At 41.1% G+C, this 26,490-nt stretch overlaps 1 long non-coding RNA gene and 1 other non-coding gene across 2 annotated transcripts in view; both read right to left on the bottom strand.

Moving 5' to 3' along the window:
- LOC128472096 (uncharacterized) overlaps positions 1-26,490 on the bottom strand; it is a 71,970-nt gene that overhangs the window by 33,471 nt on the left and 12,009 nt on the right. The gene's annotated exons all lie outside the window — the stretch shown is intronic.
- Positions 25,281-25,354, bottom strand: TRNAT-AGU (transfer RNA threonine (anticodon AGU)). Its single transcript has one exon. It is a non-coding gene; the product is annotated as a tRNA-Thr (tRNA).

Consider the following 26,490-nt stretch of genomic DNA (forward strand, 5'->3'; position numbering starts at 1 on the left):
ACAACAATTAAACTCAAGCTGCGGGTAAAAAGATTATCTGAATCCATGTTGACCCAACACAGCCCACGATCCCTGTACTTGGAGAACGTTCATTCAGCTAAGGGCCATACCAAGGTTCACTTCATTTAAGGTTCCAAATGTTAATTTTTAACGTCATTTAGTCTGGGAAGCAAAGTATTTAGGTTGCTCATCAATGAAAACTACTTTATAAACATATTTCAGAATCTCCTTTCATTAACCAAGCCAAAAGAAAACAGCCGGGGGAGCCGCGCACGCCGCGGTAGCAGATGGCTGACAATTGCCGAGGGCTTTATGGAATCGTCTGCTTCTAGATTTGTATTCCGTTATGCTAAACACAATTTTTTGCTAAATATGAAACAGTGTTTCTATTTCAGAGCCTTCCGCAAACAAGAAGCAGAAGTAAGAGGTGTGACAAGAGGAGATTGCTCAGCTGAGAAAGGTATAACGGGGTTCTCGTGAACCCTGCACACTCCGTTTTTGTGTAAATCCTTGCTTTGTTGACGACAAATTAATGTGAGATTTATTCAAAAAAAGGATTTGAGGGATAGATGTCGAAGAGTCTGTCTGCTGTCCGCAAACCGGAGTTACCAGGTTCCTTAAGTCATTATATGCCATTAGTCTCAAGGACAATGCAAATCACGCAATTAAGAGACAGCGTTAAAAGATTGGCAATCCTTGCAGCCAAGGCCTTTGGGCTAATGTAGCACATCGTAAATGCGGGTTGTTCCGATAAATACGTTGATACGTGAGTGACCCCTGCTTTCTATAAATGAGCGTCCTTCTCACAACGTAGGCAGAGGTTGACTCTTAAAACAGAAGGTTACGTCCAGGGAAACTTTCCGGTACAGATACAGAAAACTTTTCCTGAATTCAACAAAATATAGGATTATTAAGTCAGTTTTTTTTTTTAAATACAGGTATCAGAACCCGTTCAAATGTCGGGAGAATAATAAATTCTATCATTTCTATCAAGGTATTGCTACAACCGAGCAAGAAAGAAGACTACCCATTATAGAGGTGTGGACGTAGCGGGCGCGTGCACCTAGCGGGCAGAGGCTGAGCTGTCAGATTCACAAGGAGGTGCTTGTGTATTCCCTAAGGTGAGTGGGAAGGCAGACGTCGTCTCACGTCATCTGCAACACTACTGACTTGCGGGAACGCCTGAAATGCTGATGGTCTGCAAACACAAAGGGCAACTGAAGGAAGAAAACCCGTTAGAAGTCATAAAACCTTTATTTCCAAAAGTTACTTTTATAGTGTTTCTATACGCCCATCAGTGCCCTTCCGTCTTCTTACAGACCTGAAGTAATTATATCCGTCAACAGGAAAGAAATTAAAAACACCAAACCGAGTCTCCAGCGCTGAATATCAGATAAAGAGTATCTGTTGAGTGTCAGCCTGAGCGAATCCTTAAGGGCAATCATCTCAGCTTTTTAAATTGTGTCAGTCTCTCGGCCTCTAAAGCTGCTGGGCTCCCCGGTCTTCCCGCGGAAGCACAATGTGTTTGCTCTTTGTCCTGGAGAGGTGCGCGTTTGTGCAGACGACAGATCTTTAGGGATGAGCCAGTTCTATTAATATTAATGAACTTGGATCTAATTTGAAAGATGAAATTGAAGATAAGCCCACGGTGGTGATAAGATATTCCACGGTTTAACTCTCTAATGTATCTGTTCTCCTACACCACACTTTTAAGATTTCTCATCAATGTTCTGCTATTTTTTCTTCTTAATTATGAATTGACAGCAAAGACCCAATGAGACTCCCCAATTCTAGTGACAGATGAGGTTTATCCCAAGGAAAGAATCCAAATATTTAAAATGTATCGTGTCTCCAGCCAGGAGGGAAGTGTTATCCATCAACACTTCGTAAGACACCTAGTTCATCCAATTGGTAACGTATTAGAGTCTTCTGTGCGACGTTTGTCCCGTGAGGGCATCCTGAATACCTTGTTACTCTTCTACATTATTACAGACACTCCCAAGTTCAGGCAATCACAATGTCATCGCAACAACTTTTTTTCCTGGAAATATTTTACAAAATGCATGAAGGTTTTGGTCCCCTCCATTGGCAAGTTCACTTGCTGATGTGGGTTGTCTCGGCCTTCTTAATAATAGGAAAAGGAACCTGGCGATGTCTGTTTCCAATTTGTCAGTCTTTCCAAGACAATCGCGAGTTATTCTGCACGAAAAGTCGGATTTCTCAGGTCCTCTACAACTGTGAAACATATGGCTGACATCTTGTAATTGTTCGTCAAAGTCACAGAGATAACATATGGATGTCATCAACTGCTTGACTTTTTACCGCACTTGAAGGATGGATCTTAAATCTTCACTTGGCGAGAAACAATGCCTCGTTCCAGAACTCCCCGTTAAGTGCGCTTCCATTTTAGCCATTTTTAAATATCCTGTAAAGGGTCCGTTGGTATCCCACGCTCCCCACTTCCTGCACGGATATACTCCCTAACCTCTCTCTTCTTCCAGATATACGTTCTTCAGTCTTGGGCCAACAGATACAAAAGAGTTCATGACATTACCATCAAAAGTACAGCCTGGAAGGTGGGGGGGGGGTTTAAAGAGTTGCATTATAAAAAACAACGTGGGCTGTGCATTTTTGTTTAAAGATGGACAGGAATCCTTGCTATTATTTTTTCACTGATATAGCACCAATGGCGCCCACAGTTATGGCCAACCTAACACAGCGTGATCTCAGCCGATGGCCGGCTAAGCCCTAAATACAATGGAAGGTCAGAGGTTGAGCTAATTGAAGGAAAACCTAGATGAATTCCAATCACTGTCTTCTCGTGGTCTTCCAAAAATATGGCTTGTTGACTTGAAGTGGAATGTCGACCTGTAACTCCGGATGATTGTATTACAGCAGATGATGAGTCTGGACAGAAACGACGGGGTCGCAATGTAATGAGCGGGGTCAAAACATTACTCCTGAAGCGTTTTATTAGAATTTTTGGTCTCTAAAATGAGTATTCGATTTAAACGACAAACCTTAAAAAATTTGTGAACAGAATCTTCACTTGCTTCCCAATCATTGTTTTTGTTCTAGGCAAAGACGCGCCAATCAGAACCTATAAAGAAACAGGTAGTCTGACGTGGAAAGGAACCTCAGAACTAAGATCTTTACAGTGTCCTTTGAAGAAATACAAAAAAAAATGTGTTCTTTAACACTAAAATCACTGGATATGCAAAATAAATGTTGTGAATTTCCTGTTTTAGTAAAATAAAAATTACCCGTCTATCTATGTATCAACAGACAGTTGTCACTTTGCCAATATCTCTGTTAGAAAATGTGCTACAAGCTTCATGAAAGGAATGGACAGGTTCATGGAAATAACACCCCCCCCCCTCTTGTTTTTTAATCCTGCACATAATTGGCTCGGAGATATTGCGGGGTAAAATCGGGAACAGCTGGGAAATACTTGTACAGAGATTAGTGTCCTTATCAAGTTGCATTTAATTAAGCCAGTGTTTAGCAAATCGTGCTAATTAAAATGCCACATCTGGCATTATCTTATCGACACCGAACGGCTCTGGTTTTGATCTGCGGTGGTCAGCTGGTCCTCCACATGGGGATCTGAAAAAATCATTCTTTAAAAAAAGAAGTATCTACACATCGGGAACCACCTGGTGTATCTCCACAGCATGCGTATTTCCAAAATATTTCTCTTTGAGCGTAATATCTGGAGTGAGTAACTGTCTGGGTATTTTTTTCCAATCAGGATCATTAAAACAAAAAGCCCAGGAAAAAAGAGAGTTATAATTAATGATAAAAACGATACTGCAATATTGAGAAACAAGTACCTGAGATCACACCGTGTGCTCGTATCGGGAACCCATCTTTATTCTATTCCCTGATGAACTTGACACACTGGCAGCTCACCTACCCTCATTTACCATCAACTGCCAAAATGACCATGGCTACAGATTCTGCCATCAAAGGCCCAAATCATTACGGGCAGAATCTCAGCGACCATAATTTCTGCCATTTACTGCAAAATTCTCATATGGAGCAATGTTAAACGTCAACTGCTAAAATCACAGAAGTTCCAAAACAGCACCATCAACTGTTACAGAAGCTTCAGTCCACGCACCATCAACTGTCCGAAATAGCTGGATTTCTATAGGAACACCGAAACAACTCCTTACGCGCAGGTTTCATGCGCTGAGGTCATGGAGGTTCTCAGTAAAGTAAAATATCTGATAGAAATTCAGAATCAAAAGAGTATAAAAAAACAAAAAAAAAGAAAAGAAAAAAAAAAGCAACTAACAGGAACAGCCTTTTATGTGAGCACTTAACATTTTTTTTTCTGGACACTAAATGCCCATAAAATTGACATAGGACGTTAGAGGAAATGTTTCCTAATCACATATTAAAAAACTAGTAAAAAGACGCAGCAATTAGCCAAAGAGATTTGTAGCATCTCCAACACCCTGCGTGTTAGCGATAAGTCATATTCTTAAAACCTTGGCGAGCTAAGCCGACAGCTACGTGCAAAGCTTGTTACAATGTGACCAAATCTCCGTTGCTTAAGAATTATCTTAAAGCATTAAAAAAATATGTTACACGTATTATAAAAAGAAGAATAAAGACATGCAGAAAAGTAATACTTCTATATTTCTATACTAACAGCCAATCCAAATATTCTTTTGGGGGGGGGGGGATTAGTTAACTCTTTGTCTACCCAAGGTACAGACCCAATCAGACCCAAAGGAATTGACTTAGATCATGAAAAGGCAGTAAATCCACCAAAACAGAATGACCTGGGTGTTATTGTTATGATATCGCCGTGTTTAAAGTCCTGAAACCATCACATACATGTAAATACCCTGAAATACAGCAAGTGGCCACAGCCCAGTAAGCCTAAACCAGCTTCTCCTTCTCCTTTAACGGATGCCAAGGCTTTTAAACAATTGGACAAAGTTTGGGGGAACTCAATTGGAAAAATATTTATATTAAAAGAAGTTTTTTTTTAAAATAAATGAAATAACCGGATATTTCTTGCAATGAAAGCGTATATTTGGAAGTCATAATGAAAGTGGTTTAGTGTTACTAGCATGATCACGGCTGCTTGAACTGATTATCCAGCATTAAGCGTTTCACTGTTCTGCAGGGCAAATTTATTTGTTGTGATAACGTATCAGGCAGCGTTATGGCCTTGAGAAAACAGTTTGTCTAAGGAAAGCCACATGATTAAACTGAATTCCAGGCTCTCGGTTTAATAAGTCAATTCAGAAACAGCCAGCCTTATCTGCCCCCTCCTCGGGATCATGGAGGCGAGAAATTGGGCAAATTACAGAAACAAGGAACAGCCCAAGACCAGCTGCGAGGCCTTAATTTTGCTAGCAAAGTAAATAAACAAGGTTGTTGGTGATAAGACTGGTTTGCGGGAATGGCATGGCTCCCATCTGAATCGTACCAGAACCCCCCCTCTTCCAATTATAACATACAGGGGGAAAAGGGATTTTGCTTAATGATGACTTTACTGGCCTCCAAGGTCATTGTTAACTTTTCCAAAAGCAGCCATGCTGCTGCCTCCAAGCTCGGAGAATCCCCCTCATTCATTACGCAGGGCTGACCTCGACAAACCTGTGGAGCATGGTAACCCAAGACACCCATTACAAAAAGGCACCCTCAACCACGAGCATTTGTTAGACTAATCACAGCTAGAAGCGACAAATACAATTATTTTCTCTTATGCTTAGTTTATGCAGAAGAAGAATTCCCTTTAATGAGATCTGGCCGTGATTACATTGAAACGAGTCAACCTACAGCCATCACTTCTCCCTACGGTTCCTGGGCATTGGCTCCCAAAATCATCTTGGCAAAAGTGATCCGCCTTCATGTGCTTCACTATCGTAGACTTGAACTTTTCAGAACAAATGACAAAACCGGACACGGAGTGTTCAAAATATGTATCAATAAATTGTGATGCCTAGAGGACCAGCGTAAAAAGCTTTTAATAAACTCAACACTTCCGAGGAGACATCTGGAAACCATTGTCCCAATAAGCCGATTTTCTGTGTCTGCAGAGCACCATCTGCAGGGAGATCGTCCTTTGTCTTAACGGCATTACTTCTTGTTTGTTGTAATTTTTCTGTAAACGCATAATAAATATTTGTTGCTTGCGCTGAGCCCAAAACATATAAAAGCTAACTCCAGGCCTTCCTGTCACAGATAAAGCAAAAAAAAAAACAATGTTTGTTATACCGCAGGTCTCCTGAGAGGCCGGAAACCTCATCTAACGGTCAGCGTCGGTCCAGAAGTTATTGGTTTTCAGGATCACAACATGGAGGAGCAGATCCTTCTGTACCCCCAAAAACGGAGGAAATGAGGCCGGTCTGCTCCTGAGGTCAATTTTACAAGGTGGTCCCCGCTCAGTAATATACTGCAGAAACATGTGTGATTATTGGGATATTAAAAAAAGACCACAGCTGTCTGGGCTAATTTTCTGCATTTTAAGCCATAGATTAAGAGCGAGAGCAGGACACGTTGCTTAGGTAGAAGAAAGTCACTGGAGACCCCGCATAGTGTAAACTGATATTCTGTTTGCCGGCTACCGACAGGTGGTCAAGTTAGTAAACCTCCAAAGATACTCCCTCTGGAGACCATCATCAAGAACGTCTACATACGTGGAATTTATTTTTCGTGTGCTCGTTGGGTGTAAGATGCGGACCTGAGTGAAATATGGTTCTTAATGTTTGGTAATGTTATAGAAAGCTAGATCTTCAATCCCGGTATTTGAGTTGACTATTAGTTATACTTGTTGGCTGCAGATCACATGCGATAACAGAAGGCAATGTGTCCCAGAACTCATTATAAATGGTAAAATGCAGCTGCCAGCACCCTACTTTATGACGTAATTTTTGGACATCCGTAACCCCAAAAAGATACTTTCCGAATCCGAGTGGCTTTTAGATTCTATGCAAACGGTATCCCATGAACCTTGGGGGACACTGGGTAAGAAGTATCAACATTTTAGTATCATGGTTCTGTAAAAAATAAGAGCCGTTCCCATGTTTCTTCAACCTTACAGGGTAATTACGTTTTTAAATGCAGTTTGTGGTATATACGAATCTGTCTTAAATTATACCTTAATGCTGCTTGCAAACAGTATATTAAAAGCCAAGGTTGCAATGTAGGAGGGATGGAAACTTTCTTCGGTTTATGATGACTTTGTACACATGGTCGATGGCGGCCTTCAATAAAAAGTTTTGTTTACAAGCTCCGTGTAAAAGGTAATTTGTTTGCCCCGTTTCCTCTTTCCACCCCTCCTGCTCAGGTTGTGGCGATACAGAAACCAGCAGAGAGGCAATTAGCCACGACACTAATACCGGGCAGGTTAAGCAACCTGGAAGTGACCTGCAGTAGGCAGGAGTGGAGCCGATTCCCCGCAGACACCCCGAGTGAGGAAATTACAGCTGTCGAGGTTTGAAGACAGGAAAGAAGAACATCTGGATAGATTAAACTTACGGTCACTCGCACTGCAACACTGTATCAAACAAATGTTTAAATACTTCCACTTTTATTGATGTTTTAGAAATGTTCTCTTTATGTTTTTCAAAAAACTATTAAGTCTGTTGGGTGAAGTTGGAGGCTGAACTCCTCGACAGTTTAACTGGGATTCTGGTTAAATTGTGAATTCAAATCACGCTTATTTTAGAGGGTCAGAGGCTTAGGTGAAATGTAAGGAAGTTTTACTTTACCGAGAAAGTACATTGGATAAACAGAAAAAACAGGCAGAGTTCTTTGTTTCTTTGTAACTAAATAAGTCCATCCATCCATTCTTAGGTCAGTGGAGCGCATGAGGAACGCTGAACTTTTTCTGAAACTGGTGGACCAAAATTATTTTTTGATAATAGACCCAACGGGATACATGTGCCGCATGGCTCGATCCTTCTGAATTTAGAAGCCAAATGACATAGCCCTCTACCTAAGCTTGCCATAAAATATAAACATGAGATAACATGGTAGATTCATTTTTACCCAATCTGGATTACATTTTTAAAGCAAAAAAATGGCGCCCGGGGCAAACTATATCGGAAAAACTATTTTCCAAATATTCAGTGTCTCGATTACCAAATTACTTTGGCAACTTAACTTTAAGGAGCTTTTAGTTTTGCAGAAAGTGAACGCCTGGTTCTTCTTACATAGTAAAAGAGTAACACTAATTTGGCGAAAGTGATTTCTGGATGTCAGGACTCAAGGCTTGGTGCGTTGGCCAAGAATGACTCCTGGCAGGTGTTACTTCATTTGGCTTCACCCGTGGACACTTGTGGGATATCCGCTGGCATACTAATTGCTAATTGTAGTTATTGACTGGGTTTCACTTTTTCCCATGCGGCTGACGTTGGTTTCTAGATACATGTTGAATGAGGCCGTTTGTGAAGACTTAGCACCAGCTGGTTCTCAAATTATGTTCAAGTGGCAAGAGCCGGAATGAATCTGGAGTCTTTCCTGTACGCCGAATATCGTCACTTTCTCTGCAAAGTGTTACTAAGTTGCACTTCTGCAGGAAATAACATATTAAAGTGTCATCTTTGTCATCAACCATACATTTGGCTAATAATTTGCCATTTTATAGATTGTACCGGAATAAAACATAAAACTAGGGTAATACCTGGATTGCATGGGCCAAATTTAAGAGGGATTCAGCAAAAGTGAATCCTCTTCTATTAGACATCTATTATAAATCAAAAAGACGAATGGTTATGAACGCAGTGCTTGGTGCAGCCCATGGAATGGTGAAACCAGACGCACGCGCACCCAGATATCACCAGTATGAGTAACCTGATCGTAAAAGCTGCAAGTCCTGGGTTTTTTATCGAGATGTTACAGAAATAGATAGGTTGTTTTGGGAGAGTGTGTAGACAAGGGACTCAGCCCAAAACCCTTTTCTTTTCTGCTCATTCAACGTGCTTGTCCGACATCCCCGGGTGACTTGCTCAGCCATCAGGGGTTAGCTGCAGCGATGATGGAAATGTACGGGGAAGCTTTTCACTGGGTAGAAGTTTACTTTCTCTGCAAACACAAGTGGTGACATCCAGCCATGCCATTCACTAACACTCTGATCACTACATTTTGCCACTTCTCCACCAGACTAATTTATATTAAAGTCCTTAGGATCACAAGAGAATTGTTAGGATTTGTGGAACCCCTGTCAACATGGTACTTAAACCCCAAATTATTACCAATTTGTTTAGAGTCTATGGATGGCTGTAGCCCCTGTAACTTGGAGCTATGGACTTGGCTAGGAAAGCATCACGGGGATTTTACAGCCATGGAGAAACAGGAGAAAAAAAGAAAGTTAGTAAAAGAAAGGTAAATGAAAGGAGGGGTAGACTGAGTATTAAGTGATCAAAATGGTAAAAAAAAGGAGAAAGAGGAGAAAAGGCTTGATAAATTACCTTCATGTGTAAGTGGGTCAAGGTGTGACCGATTATTTAAAAATTTAGGCAATAGATTTCTTGTAAAAAAAAAATGTGACAGCTACACCTTTACGAGCAAACAGCCGGCTATTAATCACAACATGACTGATTATTAGGCTAGGAGGGATTACCAAACTATTTTGTGAACGTGTTTTTTTGTTAGACTAATGTGGCTTATAATAGAGGGATGACGAGTTGATGTCAAAACCTTACATTCGGTTTGATTTTGTTGCATGCACAACTGGCTAATGATTACCCCGTACAGAACAATTAACAGGCATTTACTCATGCCAAGTCCAATCTCAAGATTTATTGATCTAGAAAGTAAATATTGATCATGGAACAGGCAAGATCTTTATTGGGCTCCCAAGACAATACATACTTGGCGTTTAATGTGAATAAGTCAATGTTACGCTTTGTGACTCGAACACAACTAGCTCAAACAGCCTCTAAAATGAACGTGGAACTAGCATTTAATTGTTTCTAAGTAAACGCACGTCTGGTGTCTTCAAGACCTCACAAAATAATGGTATTGACACAGAACTTAATTATTTTCCCGTATTTGTAACACATCATGTCTCCCCTTTGTGTTTCAGTTGTAATGGATGATGTTTGCTTTCTGGATTACACAACTCGAGGTGTTCAGTTTTGACCCAAGATATCGTTACGACTCTTTTAAAGCCATGAATGCAACCCAGAATGGAACAAAAACTACTTGCTAAAACATAGCTCCTGACATTTTAGATGGGCATTTTTTAGGGGTGCGGCTCAAGGCTTATTATGTGACTTTGTACTGTATTGCTGGCTATTTGTGTAACTGAGCGAGGCATTTATAACGGATTTATATAGTTTGAGTTCTAAAGCCAATTTATTCTGTTTCTATACACATTATCGGGGCTTTTATGGCTGTAGATTCCTGCGATACCCTCATACCCAGCAAACATTCTGACCTCCTAGAAAGGAGGGGCATCAGAGGAGGAAAGAGGGGCATCGGGCTTTGGGAGAGGAACTCTACAAACTTAACGTGGACACTTGGGGGTCCACGTTAGGTATCATTAAAAATGATAGATAGCAACCCTGAATATGGTTCAGGTAAATTTTCCAAGTGTTGAGTTATTGGCAATCTGGGCAACTTACTGCCTATTTCACAATGCATTTTGTTTCTACACAAACCAGAAAATTCTTGTGCAAGTGACATCACAGACGTATTATCTGCCATTCCGCAGCCTTCCAAGAATCGTTACAATTTCTCTTTCTATCTGATAGCGTTTGAAGATGTCAAAAAGGAGTCCCTTGAAGGAACCGTAAGACAAAAGGAACGCTGGAAAGACTCGAGAGTAAACATGGGTATGGATTTTTTTTGTAAAAGGCTTTGTATTCACCATGATGAATTCACCAGAAGGGCTTTGATTCCCGGAGAAGAAGCTCAAAGCTTGCGCTAGGGCTCATTGAGCGTAAAAGATACATACTTTCCATCCCCGCACTTCTCTCCCCTCCTCTTATCTGCTCCATCTGACACCGTTAGGGTCTGCATCTCCTTCTTTCATTTTTAATCTGCGATACTTAAACATCGCACCCTCCCATGTCCAAGCTCCATTTCCGCAAAATAAAAAATTGACTCGGGGAAGAGGGATGGGTTTAAAGCCGGCTCCACGGCGTGAATCCTGTGCCTGGCTGGAATCTGGAAACAAAAGCCGCGTATGAATTTAAACCATTGAAGGATATTCTCTTTTCAAGGGTTTGCATGCGAGCATCAGAGAGAAACTCCTCTATTTTCTATCCGCAGAGCCTCTGACGCCTGTAACAAAGCCCTCTGCAAACGGGATTTATAGCTTTACTGTAGGGAGAATGGGAATCGGCAAACATAATCCGGCCTTACAAAAAACAAACAGAGAAAAAAGTCACTTTGACTTCTTCACATTGTGTGTGCGTCAGCCCCAGTCAATATAAATACATCAAGAGGAGGGGGGGGGACATTAAAAAGGGAAATTATTATTATTATGAGAACATTCACGGGTGTTTTTATCTTCTGAAAAGCATGTCATTATAATTTCTTATGCAATTAAAAATTGTTCATAAAAAAGAGTTTTATCATAATTTCAAGTAGTTTCAAGAATTAAATAAACTTAAATTCCAGAATTCCATAAACACAGCTAGATTTCTAATAAATCTGTGCCGGCTCCAACATTTTCACTTTTAGTAATCGATTAGTAATTTAGTCATTTCCATTGCAGACTTTCCAAAGTGATGTCCAAAACTCAACATTTTACATATTATATGTATATATTATTATTTTATTACAATTATCCCAGGAAATAGCTCTTTAGTTTTACAGATTCTTTTAATGCTGTGTTAAGTTTTGCCCCCATTAGGTGCAAGGGACAAACCGATGATTTTGAGGTCCTGTTGGTTAAGCGTTTCTGTGTTAAATTGTGAATTATGAAGGTTTGGAACTCATCGGAGGACGGGTGATGTATAATGAAAGGCTTCAGATGTTCCTGCCGCTGATGACGGTTATTAAACATGACACAACACTGACCTCGAACGCACTGCGTGCGCTTGAATGAAGTCTTTCCGAGTTACCATGGGTCCGACTTACTAAAAGGCTTTGTAGCAACCGAACTTCTGGTTCCTTTATAAATGTAATGCAACGAAGATTTGCACCTCGATCATAGCTGGAAGCATTTAGTAAATGGTCCATGCCACAGCATGTTCTTCTCAAGGAACTCTCTCTAGATGTCCACTTTTCAGACCACAAGCGTTGGAATCCTTTTTTTTTAATATAATACAATGCAAAGGTAAGGTTTCATCGAATTGTTCTTGGAAGGTAAAACTTGATCAAGAAATTGTTCTCCATTGTTTGTTTTGCTACAGTGTTGCAAAATTAAAGATCGCCGAAGATGCACAAGGCTCATATGGTAGGTGCCATGATTTATGGCCAGCACGTCAGGGGAGACAAGACAACCACGTGGGCAAATGTGACGTAAATTATTATCATTATTTTTAAATTCTTCTAGTATTAAGTAACCTTGGGGAAGATAAATTCTTAATGACGGCTTTTAGAACATTTTACGGCGGAATGTATCACGATGCTTGGCTTTCGCCACTTGCGGAAAGTCTTCCAAAAACAGTTGCGTGAAATAAAAATACTTTTGTGTGGCTGTATTTCAACAGTCAAAAACTGTTAAAGTGCGTAACTGTCGGCAGGTGGGTTTTAGAGGCCTGTGTGTCAGAACGCTTACTGGCCACTTCCAAACAACACTCGCTTCTACCCAGAGTCCACCTGGTGATCCCAGTGGCTTTGGGTGAAAAGTGATGAGTCCCAGTAGGGCAACGATAATCTCAGTCTCCATCAACAACTCTGCAGCCTCTCTGTGAGGCGCTGGTAAGCCCTTTAAAACCCATTATTGGATTTGAATCATTTGTATGAATTTCTAATTAAGGGATAAAGTGACGGGAATGCAGCTGGAATCGTGAGCCGAGCTAATTGTCACTTTACGGACACCAGCTGAACTCGCAGATTTTTTTTGGCATTGCCGTTGGCCTCCATTGAGTTTTAAAAGGAATTAAATCATGTAATACATTAACCTTGTAATAGTTGTAAAGTACATACTTTAAAGAAGAGAACATTTTATAAATCTGTTTGGGTGTCTCAACGAAGGAACCAACAGAATTAAGTCGATAGAACTTCGTTGTTCTTTCCAGGAATAATCTAAGAAGAAACAATGCCTCCTGCCCTGACTGGGGGTGGTTGTGGTGAAGTTTTAGTCCATCAAGAGGGGCCAAGGTTGCTTCAAGAGTTCTGGATCACTGGGTTTTGTATGTGAACTGCCATGTTTCCAAACAAGCAGCGTTGATGGCCGGATGAAGGCTTGAGCTGCACAGAACATAATACCGAGGGGAGGTGTTGGAATTCTGCCCCTGTCCTCTAAGTGCTTTGATGAAAAGATGCATTGCATTACCTGCTATCTGTTATCACTTAAAGCCGGGGGTACAAAAGGACCACTCTGCCTTTGTTTAAAGAAAATGGATAGAATGACACAGTCTATCCACCTTGTAGACCAATCTTGTCCAATTAGTAGGATTTGTCCACTGAACATGGAAAGAATACAGATAATTAAATAAACAAGGTGCACTTGCACAATGTTGATCCGATAATGATAGTTATCGGAAGATATTTTTGCCCAGTTTTAAAATTATTCTCTACCCTTATTAATTACCCCGCTCTAGTTAATCCTGTGATAGCTGTGGGCCCTTTGCGCTGGGACAGCATAGAAGATATTAATCGGTTATTGTTTCCTCCAAAGAGCGCAGCTCTTTATTATTTTTTTAAATGCTTTCGAGCGAGACTATCATTTTAACATACGAGAGTCCCTTTGAGCCCCTCTGGCGCCCTTAAAATAAATGTAAGCCTCATATAGACAATTTATCACAGTATTGATTAATGGCGTGTTTTCCGAGGACAGGTTCGCTTTAGTGACAGAAGGGGCAGAGATAGAGGAAATTTAGAAAATACCTGTACAGGTTCAGAATTTGAGGTCAGTACATTTAAAAAAAAATAAAAATAAAAAAAAAATCAGACCCATGATATTTTGCTGAATTCAAAAAAGAAGAATGATTTCATTTCAAGTTTTCCATCTCAACGGTAAGGTTAGAATTTCCTTTGTGTGTCAGGAGAGCTCTAATGATGGGGACGGTTAGTCTTACAGACGGAAGGGAAGACCACCGTGATCACATCAAATGTCACAGATTATCAGCTGAGTAATGAACCAAGAAACAGTAAAATGGTACTGGGATGAGTTTAACCTCTCCCCTCTGCGACAGCACCTGCCACAACATATTACAAATGGATTCATGTCACAGCTACATTCAAAAGTCTTCCTCGCTGACAGTATCGACATGCAATGGTCCCCCCTTAAGACAACATTCCCTTTTAGAATGCGGCGTATCCTTTGCTTATATCTAAAAGGTTCAGGAACCGTCTAAAGGTTTTTTATGAACCAATAAAGGAGAAGGTCTTTGGCAAAAATAACATCAAGAGGACTCAGTGGGAATGTGAAGGCTGAATTGCATTATTTTGTGGAATTCTGTTATTTGCTCAATAATATAAGTTTCAATGTACCCCTCCCCAAAGCCACAGATATCACATTTTTTCCAATGTTTGTATTTTTCATAAAGAATGAGCCCAGTCCAGAGCGCTGTGACAAACACAACCCACAACTGTTAAATATATATTCTCATATAAGTGACATACACACGCACACATACGATCCAATGCATATACACATACGCAGACACGCACCAGACACATACAATGCAGTTTCTCTTGTCTAGACTGAACGCCCTTCATCGTAATTGTGGCCCGAGTATGACATGATCTGTTTAATGCCAATTATATGACAAGCAAGCATGACCTTTGACCACAGGAATGTACAGGCAACACTCATACTCCTCATTAACTGGAGTCTGACTTGTGGGGGTCACCAGTAAGCTGGAGGTTTTACGGAGTGAACACGGAGGATTCTTCTCAAAAGGAGTGAGGATTTTGAGGGTCTAGCGGGGGGGGATTAACAACGCCAGTACAAGATATAGCTCTGGATCCACGTACAGTTTGGTGTACAACATACCTATCAACGCAAGTTATTACATATGCAATCTTTTTGCACCGAGGCTGGTTAGGACTTAATTCAAATTAAGGTCTCAACGATAATGGGAAAGTCTGAAGCAGGCATCGAAAGTCTTAATGCGTCATCCAGCCCTGGTCATATTTGCGCATGTTTAACAGGAGTAGACAAGATGGCTCCCTACACAACGTCCCATGAAGACGTGAACATAGTATTTAAGAAAATCCAAGCTTGTCATTGTAAAAGTTACTTATATCCATTATTCAACTATGTTTCCCCATCCTAAAACGAGTATGACATCATAGAAACCAGTGGAGACGAGGTCAATCACCACTGGATTTACTGAAGCCGGCAGCAATAATGCCAACCTCAGGCGAAGAGCACATCACAAGATGAAGTTCCACCTTTACCCCGGCCAGAACATCAGCTAATGCCCAAATCCTAATGAATGATACATTTATTTGAAATATACATCCAGCAACAAAAGAACCACAGAGAGAGAGGCTCCTGCTACCCCCAAAAATGTTAGTTTTCACTGATTAATGTCTATAAGGACAAAATACTAAATTCCAGTATGTATTTCTTAATTGTACGAGTGCGTGCCTGACAGTATTTTAAGAGGCTTCCACGTTGATGATAGATCTATAGCAAGACATTCATTACGACGATTTCCCTGCACTGCGCTGTAACAATTTAATAGGCAGAAAATCAATCTGATGTGGGCCTCTCCGGTTACTGTAACACGCTTGGTTGTGCCGTTGATAAATAGGAGGTGTAGGTGCAGGCCGATGGGTCTCTTACTTGAACGCAGACACGAATGAAACCTCCAGATACTTGTGTGGTGGAAACCGCAGCCTCCCTCGTCCTGCGTTTCCCTGACATTCCACACGGAACCTCGTACAATAATCTCGTATCATGTTCGGGAACCCAGCCAGAGCCTGCTTCAGTGGGTGTGCGATTAAGCCTCGTGTTTGTACAGGTTTATTAATTGTAATATTTGGGGATTATGTTAAAGTAGGTACTTGGGGTTAAGAATATGTAACAAAAGAAAAATGAACAGACCTCTGGGTTAATAAATAATCTTTTGTGTCCGAGACTGAAAATATTTACGTGTAACAAAACCCGTAGACTATTTTAATCACATTTCCACTAATACGGAGTCTTAAGGCTAAACCTTAAAGCTTGAAGACCCTGCAAACACCGAAAGACTCCGCAGAAGCAGGAACTCGAAGGAGTAAAACATCACGCCGGTCATACCCCTTCAACTGTGTGAATTTCCATGAATTGTAAAAAAACGTGAGATAAATTATCTAATTCTGATGTCACTTTAACCTACGGTGACATGTAAAAAAAATGACTGTTTTCCTTTTTCCTATTTTAAGAATATAAATATCTCATCCATACAGGATCACGGTTGAGAAACTAAAAAGACAAAGTCTGTAAATACGGCATCAAAGCATGCGCTTCCCTACCCGCTAAGGTAACGTACGCACCCGCTAATTACAAACCTAACGGGGGCCACCGATGTATTGCTGCCCATCTAACAACCCAGCTGTTTCTCGGTATTTTATCCCCGATATCTCCCAAAATTCTAAGGCAGCCTAAGAAGATTCTAAGAAATGTTAATAGTCAGGTCTGGGGTGCTTCCACGGAAAACTGGGCGATAAATACCAAGGATATCAGGCCCCTGGGATTTGTCCAACCAGGCATTATCGCCTCGTAAATAATGGCGTAAACATTTTTTTTTCTTTACTGTTGACTCCTGAACATAAATGGCAACTTTATTACAAAAATGGGCGAAGCAGATGTACAAGAAATGGTTCTTATCTCTGGTCGAATTCCACGTTTATCTCCGGGGTCCTTTTATAACATATACATACACTTACTTTACTTCAAAACATTTTTAATTGGCTACAGACAGGTCTCATGCGTTTAACATCTTCTGGAATCCAGGTATTTGCAAGACGGTTCCCCTCAAGGCCACCTCACACTTTATCTTCATGACCACTTAAGGGAAACCCTAAAATCCCGACAGAAACGCACAGCAGTAAATGTGTCGGGCGAAAGAAACACAGAAGCCACCACGACTATTAAAATGAGACCAGACCGGGTTTATGAGGTTTACGCTAAGATCGGCTGTTTACTTTTGGATATAGGATTTTTAATAAACAGAAATGTTTTAGAGAAAAATGTAAAAATCCTCTGGAAAAAAATGGTGCCAAAAGAGGTTAAAAGGCAATAGGCAGGTGGGAAAAGATGGGTCTCGTAAGTACAGAGATAAGGATGGAAGTTAATTGGGTCAAGTTGTGAAGGAATGTGAAGTTCCCGAGGGTATCATTCAAACACTAAGCAGGAAGGATAAGTAAACTCTTCCCGGCCTTAAGCATGAACTTTGCTAAACCATTGAAAACCTAAAAAACCCTGAAAAAGAAAACTGCAGAAGCTCATGGAATATTTTTCAATTATATTCAGTGTTCCACACACTTAATATGACACAAATTTAATCTAAAAAATAACATTGAAATAACACATTATACATTTCAGTGTTATTTTACAAAGTTACATTTCAATACATATAATTAGTATTAGATCTCGTTATGTAGATGTCATTTTTTTATACGTTCTAAGTATTTTCTAAGAGTGTACTGAACACTCAGATTTGGAATAATGCTAAAACATTTTAATATATTATACTAAAATAAAATGTAGAGAAAACCCTACATCTTATACGAGTCAAATCCTGAAAGCTAAAAGATAAAAAAAAAATAATACGACGGAAAGGATGACACAGGTCGCCAGAACACGGTCGCTAAAATATATTTTTACCATGGGATGAATCAAGTTTTCCACGCCATTGACGTCCTTCCACTCAACAAAACAATAGTATTTATGTAAATTAAGTTTTCTAGATTGGATCTGAGATCGTGGTTTTGCCTTTCATTGAAAATGTAAAAGGTATTTTTTCCACTAAATTGTCAAAATACTTAAAAACCTCGCTGATCTGCTCTAATTACAACAACATTAAACCTCTATATGTAAAACTGAAGTGGATTTCCATGTAACGCTGAGAGGTGGACCTTACTGAAAAGATCTACGGATCGTACATGGAGAACACCGTTGACCAGATCAATAATTTAGCCGATACGAGGACGTTGGAGGCAAGGATGTTGCTATGAAGAGCTTCTCAGAGACCAGAGCTTCTCCGAGACCAGAGCTTCTCCGAGACCAGAGCTTCTCCGAGACCAGAGCTTCTCCGAGCCGGGCATTCTGGCAGCACTCTGGTTAAAGCATCTTGCACGCTCTCTCGTAAGTCAAGCTCTGATAAGAGTCTCATGAGGTTTTCTCTGTCCTACTTCCATGCTTTTTTTAAAATCATTTCCAAGAGACTCTTGCTTCAGGTTTTATGATAAGACCGAGGAAACTTTTACTTGCAAAATTTAAATTGTGCCTAAGGGCGCAGATCTCGAACGGGGTCTTCGAGCATTTAGTCAGAGCAGAGATTTTCCTGCAGAGAACGCGTATATCATAGAGGATGTGATTAATGGGTGTATTAAACTTCTGGTGGAAATGCAATAGGCATAACAATGTTGTGCTGTCCCTTAGCCAAGAAAGCAAACATAGCAGAGGACTGAGTGTCCCAAAAAGCTTGCAAATGATGTGGACAATTAAAATCAATTTCTTAAGAGGTTATTAAAAACAAAAGTGCGGTCGGGCTCAAGATGCTACATTCATAGTGGGGAACTGGAGATGAACATTGTTTATCTAGAATGGAGGCCAAAGATGTTTTTGTGATAATAACCACTCCTTTGGCTACTTTGCTAGATACACAAAGGGTCAGCTAAGCACGCAGTGCCTATGGCGGGTGATAAGGGAGAGCTGACCTAGAAAATGTGCTTGGATTCTGTCCCACAGAGCTTACTATCTACAGCAGGGGCATCCAAACTGCATGATTGCACCTATGAGTTGCCTTGTAAAATAATGTTATAGAGAATTCAAATGTATGGATTTAATAGAATTTATTACCAAACCTAAAAGCTACACACTCAACATTTATTACAGTTAAATACCCGACTGGTTACATAATTTACTGCCCCTCCATGCAAACTGTTTGTGAATGGACCTTCTCTCGCAGAGAAAGTGTTAAACGCGACAATCAGAACGGGTCTGCAAAGCATCTTAAAACTCCTGTCGGGCAGCATATCTTCAAGGGCAGCGCATTATCTGAGAAGACGGGGCTAACAGCAGATTTTCAAGAGGTTGTCTGTAACTCACAGTGTGGGAGGAAAGGGAGATTTCACTAAACACAAGTGCCCTGACAGCACAACCGTCCGGCTCTCCCACCACAGAGAAGAAAGGAAGGAGTATGGAGGAGAGGCAGAGTGAGATGATACAAACCCAGGACCACCGATGACATTGTATATGGTCCCGTTATAAACCCAATCTGGCAATATTATATATTCATTATTTATACCTTTTGCTTGTATTGCACTATTATATCAGATTTTCCTATTTCTACTGTATATTTTTGTATCACCAAGAAAGTAAAAATTGCAAACATTGTTGCAAACAATGGCAGACAGAGAGAAGCACAGCTCCTACGGTACAGGAGGGAAGGACCAGGGAAATGGGGGTGAAGCGGGGCAGAGGGGTCTCCACGCTCCAAGGAACTTGAGTAACCACCAAGGAAAATCAAAATGATCCTGAATCAAAAACATTGAGGCTCTCCTTGCTCAAAAATGCAAGTCTTGGAAGACCTCATTAGGATTTACAACCCAGCAAAAGGGGTTAGTAATTTGAGGATACCAGTCCAACCAACCGTATCAAAAACAGTCATTTTTGTATTATTATTATTATTATATTATATACAGATTCAGCAGCGCTGTAGAAAGATGAAAATGTTACAGAGGATGACAAGTACAATACAGCAATTAACATAGAGATACAAGAGGAACGTTCTAGCAGAATTTTCTACCCCTCCAAATTCCGTAGCCCTAGTGTTCAGGCAACGTTCTAAATGTGTTTAATTCACAACGGCCAATGGCTTGGTTCCGCCTAGATCCAGAATGAATGGGGTATGTAAATTCCTCCTGGGCACTTAATAATAGGCTTTGTTCTCAAACTAACAATCATAGTGTCAAAATATGAACAAACTCATTCATTTGGGCTTTCCACCAGTATGGATGTTTTGCCACTAGCAGCGTTAACCGAGCACGGATGTGGCGCACACAACGCATTCTGCATAAATCACGCTTCCAGTGGTTCTCTCGCATTTTACAGCAAATGTTTAAACAGGATACATCGTTCCAGCTGCCATAACAAAGAAATGTGGTGTTTTTAATTGACAAGGAATTCCCACCATCCGTGTGCAAGAGATTTAAATGCACCTTTTAAAGGCTAATGGTCTTAGCGGTAATTCCTCTTCTGTCTCCAGACATCCTCCTTCAAATCCTTCACAATAACATTAGTGCAAAGACAGGATTCCCTGCTCCCTTCGCTTAATTAGACAAGGCAGGAGATAGGAGGATTTGTGTACCAGCTACCGCCCAGACACGATATGTAACACGGCTTGGCTTTCATCTTCCTCCGAGTTTTATTTTTATGGATCTCTGACAGGATAACGAGGCAGACATAAATGTGGCCTTGGTTCTGATGTCTGTGACATGTAACAGTGACCAGGAGGCCATTGGAGAGTAAGCTCTGCTTGTACACATGTCGAAGACACATTAAGAAAACATACAACGTATGTAATCAATGGCGGGTTGGATCGTAAACCGTTGTGTAAATTTCATTTTACTAGCATGTGCTGTTGGGGCTCTTCGTAAACTTACTTTTACTATCTTACCGTCCCCCGTGGCCAGCATCGTTAATAGAAAATGTAAGGAATCGGATGATTCCAAACGTCTTGAGAACCAGAACAGTCATGGGTTCAGCTGGCCCCGGGGACCAAAAACTAGACTGGCATGGAAGTTAATATTCAGAAGCAAGTAGAGTTGGGTGACCTGAATTCTCCAGTCACGGTTAACAACAACCCTCTATCGCAATTAGATAACCCAACCCCTACAGTTCAGGCTACAGTATAGAGCCCAACAGGCTAACCACTTGAGCGGTGTTAATAGCATCACGTAGCCCTGGGAAAAGGGGCTTCTATCTCAAGGTCATGGAAGGGGGTTTGAGTGCCACTGACACATTGAATTCTGACCAAAAAGGTAGAGCGAGTCCTAGAAACTTTTGTGGGCTTTGTGTCATTTTCCCACCTCTGTAACAACGGTTTGTCATTTCCCAGCTTGCTCAGACAGGATCCGCTGACAGCAGCCCTCAAGCCGAGCCTTGTCCGAGGTCGACGCTCTAAGGGTGAAGCAGGTGTTGGCATCCCTGCTCCTCAACATTGAAGTGTCCCGATAAGGGAAGAAGATAAAGGCCGATGACGCGAGTGCCAGGAGAGGGAACCCAGGCAGTCAATGAAACCTGGTTCAAACTTTGGGAATTTCACACCATTCTGCTCTGAAATGTACGTTTATCTTCCAGTCTCTGAGATTTCACTCCTACTGCAGACGAGGGTAGAAAAGATCGAACACTTCGCCAGATGGACCTCGATGAAGTGAAGACGTATCCTCCGCAAGGAGCATTATAACCCGGGGCAGCATGTCTCACTGCTGAGAAAATGCTGTTTCAAAAAGCGGTCGGCAAAACAAGACTATGAATGGGCCTAAATTTCATATGTCCTAAAAATAAATGATCATTTCTCCTTAACATCAGACGCAAAGTACAGTGATGGATAAAGACTTCAACTTATAGTTTTATTTGGTAGCCGAGGCCCAAGAGATGAACAGCAGACCTATGAAGAGATTGTGTTGTTTCGATACATATTGACGTTTTATGTTTTCCATTGTTCCGCTGGATCAAACACAAATAGTAGTAGTAGACAAAGGATTGATGGTTTGAAGTGTCCTCTCTCAGGTTAGGAGTCCAGCACAGAAACTGTTAAGAATTGGCTTATTATAGAAAACGCAGAAGGATCAGTATGTCCTGTCCAACTCCACCAACTCCACAGATCTAAAACCAAGATGGGCAATAATATTGAGCAGAAGACAGGTTAATGGCCTGGCCAGATATCAGCGTAAAGGAGGGCTGGCTTTAATCTGCCCCAACAAGAAAAGGTGATATATGTTTTTAATGAAAGGGGCATGTATCAAAGGGGAGCAAATTAAAGAGGTGATCGGAAAAGCATCAGATCCAAGAGGCAGTCAATTAGCGGACTCTTCCAGAGATTAACAACTAGAGATCAAAGAAATGACTTAATTGCAGTCCTGGACCTTCAGATAACTATCTAGAAAAAGAAGTGTCCTAAAGTAGCCCAAAAAGCCAGCTTTCTTCAGGTACACAAGGAATATGGCCTTTTCTCCCCAGTTTTAAGATATTACTAAGTTTCACTGGTGTCTCAAACATGAGGGGTTCCCCAAAACTTCTGGCTCGGGATGACATTCATTCTTCTATCCTGCACGACGCATATGTTGCCATAAGACATGAGTAATGGGTGATTAAGAAACGTTTCTTTAAGAATTGGAGTGCTCTGCTATTTGATAAAATGTATCATTTTATATGTAAATACATTGAAATGGAAGGGCTCACACTTTCCAGGGCTTGTTACTCGAAACATTTTCCAAGAGGAAGGAGCCAACTGAGTCTGTAAGAGTCTGGAGACCCGTCTCATATAGATGGGCAATCTTTGGTATTGAAGTTCCCTCTCGGTATGATTCCTACGATGCTTTGCTGACCGGTAGAGAGCCGGATTCTGCTCCATCCCGGTCAGCTACAGAGAAAGAAAATATAATAGACGAGGAATGCAAGGTAAAGTTCAAGGAATGGACTACAAAGAATACTTATCCTATTCTGAAAATGCATGGAATTCCTTGGATGATGTTAATATACGAGGCCCTTTGAAGTATTGTGTATAATAGGCATCTTTTCCATTTGGAAGGTACAGCTCTTTGCGACGTTTAAAGTTTATTCTGAGCGTGTTTTGACGGATCCCATGTAAGCTTGTGATCTGGAAGGCATTGCGTGACATGTTTTATTTGTAAACGGCGGGGCCGCAGGTAAACAGAAATACCCAACACCTGTTCCGTTTGTTTGCAAGCCTCTGTTTAAAAAGTACATGAAAAGGCTTTTATGCAAAGCTCGAGTTTGACCTCATTTCAAGGGTGAGCTTCGCTAAAGAGGAAATAATTACTTGTCGAGGATCGGTGAAATGTGTCCTGTGATGACAATGTTTCAGAGAGAGGCTCCTGTATGAACGCATACAATGCAAATAATGTGTATGTAAAATAAAAAGGCATTTCCTCACTAGAATTGGACCAGTTTATTCTAGAAAACCTCCAACTAATAAACTAATGCCAAGAACCAAGAAACTTCACAACATTACTATCACTGTCCAACCACATTTGCAACATCTGGAGGGTAGCGATGATGGCTGGATGTCTATGATGATCGCCTTGAAGCACTAGGTATGGTTTGCCAGAACAAGAATCTACAGAAACCCGTGGAGCTCATGGCAAAATCCACAGGCGGACACCCAACACGAGCAGCCGATCCCTGCAGCAGCTCAAGGCCGGGATCTGCCAAATCCAGCTGCCGAAGTCCAATGTAACGAGCAGTAGTGATACATTCACAGCAGCGGACCGATTACCGACGGAAAGGAAAGGCGCTGGGTGCCGTTAGCTTAGCAAACTCGTCGGTTGCTTGAAACAACCACACAAGAACATGATCACAATTTGGATTTGTACCCTCTGTTTGAGGGAAAGGAAAATAAACACTATTGATGTGGTTTGTTGAAATAGAAAGGTTCTCTCTTCCAATAGGCTCATGTCAGGGTTCTCTCAGAGTGAGTAGACACACTTACTAGAAATGAGCAGAGACTCACAGTCAAGGTTAGTGCAGAAAAATGCCTTCAAAAAGGTTTAGTGCTCATTTCCTCCAGATAAGAAGATCAAGTAATCAGGAGATAAGACAAAGCACACAACATACTCCTGACTGCTGCCTTCCTCAGACACGGTGAAGCAAACACTGGACTTGTTTGTTTTCTTCTCTATTAACCTTTTGTGTGCCAGCAGGGGGTCTGGTTCTTTGAGAAAACAGCACAGGTGGAGAAAATTCAGGATTCAGAGGCAATCAGATGCGTTTAGTAACCATGAGTAAGGGTACTTCATCAGGAACCATCCGGAAACCAAAGGTTCTAAGCATTTAAGCTACATTTTCTGGATCATGGCTCTCCTAAACCTAGAACCAGGGTCCCCTATGGACGTTTATATCATACAGTGAAACACTAACCCCAAGGACAAGGGGAATTGGTAGATGACATATTAGTTCTGTTTTCATTTAATCAACTTAAAAGTAGCATTTAAAAGTCCTGGCGTGTGATCTGATTATCTTAACCCCAGAAAAATAAAAGTTAATGAATAATTAGTCACGTTAAGACAGCTGGGTCTTTATTAAGTGAAAAAAAACCCTTAATTGTCTAATTGGCTTTCGTACAAGAACGCAATAATGTTCGCTGTAAAGATGTTGATGCATCTGTTTGTTTGGAAATAAAGTAATTTGTTATCGAGTAATTGTCAATCAGTCAGATCTTCCCCTATTTCCTTCTGCCAAAAATTGCAGCACCCGGCGCTAAGATGGAGTTTATTATTAAAAGAGAAAATAAAAGATAAGCTGTTATCTCACAATAAAGAGTAAGAATAAAAGGTCCACATTTATCAATTGTTAGATTCATTCATGGGGTATAAAAAAAATCAAATCATCTACTTAAACTTTTAACATTATATTGGCTTAAGTAGTTATTCATGTCCTGAAGAAGGTAACGGGAAAGTTTTGGGGTAAATATTCTTTAAAGGAGTACTGACAGTGACATCTGGCCTAGTCAAAAAAATGATTGCTGCTAGGAGAAATTGGTTGGTGGCGCATTCAACTACAACGTTACACCAGATACCGAAGAAGTCTTACGCCAAGTAAATACCCGCCTTCAGCTAGAAACAAGTCCTCTGCGAGTGGATCTGATAACCAATGCTATCAGATGGTTATTCCATGCAGTCAAAGACAGTATATTGTAATATTGTTCCAGCACGTCAGAATATAATGTTGATACATAAATCAATAAATAATATCCGAAGTTTGAATTTAGCAGCGTTAAAAGCCAAAAAGTAGGCACTGCTGAGATTCGAACTCAGGATCTCCTGTTTACTAGACAGGCGCTTTAACCAACTAAGCCACAGCGCCCTACGCACAATGGATGCTTTTTGTGTGAATTTCCGTCCCCTGGACACACCTGTAGTTACACACAGAGACAAGGCTCCTTTCCAACACTTAGGGAAACCCTGCGTCACTCCTTCCCCTCTCTGAGCCCGCAGTCTGATAAGCAGCCTGGAGAGACAGCTTTAGGTAAATTTACATGAAATCATAAAGCTACATCGAGAGACCGTCAGAAATACCTACTTTGTCCGCTTTTAACATTACATCTTCATTCGTCAGTTCCATTTACATATCTGTATGGGACTCAAAGGCCAGGCTGAATATCTTTAAAGCCAGCTTGATTTTTCCAAGACCAATACTCGGCTGGCTAAACGGACGTCTCCAAAATGTAACTAAAACCCTGCTAACTAGATTGTAAGTTCTGAAGTGCGGCACCCTCTTCGCCTTCTGTATTTCCTTTTATTTGCCTACTGTTTCCGCTTTAAAAAAAAAAACATGCACTTATACATTGTACACGCTGTCAATCTCTATTTTAGATTTTTTTTGCTAACCAAGACAACCAGGCACCCGCAGACCATTCACCGTCTCCGCCAGCCCGCTTCTCACCCCCGTCGCTACTGAACGAGGAAGCATGTCCCTTCGAATTACAACTAAGTAGCCCAAAGAAAGACCCCTCCTGAGCCCCTGTCACACACTTTATGATACCCCGCCGTCCTTTGATGCTAGAAATTCATAATAAGAGCCAGATACTAATGGGACGTAATTATGCAGATCGCAAACCGAGTGCTTTCGGAGCAGGGCTGCTTGATGGGATTGTATTCAGAATATGTTCGCGAGGTCTGCTAGACTTCCCCTGCGAGGCTTTGCTGATCCTGATACAATCAGCAAAACTTCTCTTTCCTTGATGTTCGCGACTAATGTAAAATCCCCCTCTTTGGGGGGACAGAAGCTGCGGGTGTCATTACGCTCCTAGACGTACAAATCTTGACATTCTGTGTTTATCTGATTAGCCGTAGGGAAAATTTCCCCGCTACCAACGCACATGCGGTCTGTGCCCGTACCGGATGGCTTCGTCGATCTTCCTGGGCGCGCTGGGAAACTCTGTAATTGGCTTCCAGATCAATTCAGCGAGAAGAGCTGCAGCCACCAGATTATAGAAAAGG

The sequence above is a fragment of the Spea bombifrons genome, chromosome 13 (genome assembly GCF_027358695.1).
Source record: "Spea bombifrons isolate aSpeBom1 chromosome 13, aSpeBom1.2.pri, whole genome shotgun sequence".
Taxonomy (NCBI): Eukaryota; Metazoa; Chordata; class Amphibia; order Anura; family Pelobatidae; genus Spea; species Spea bombifrons.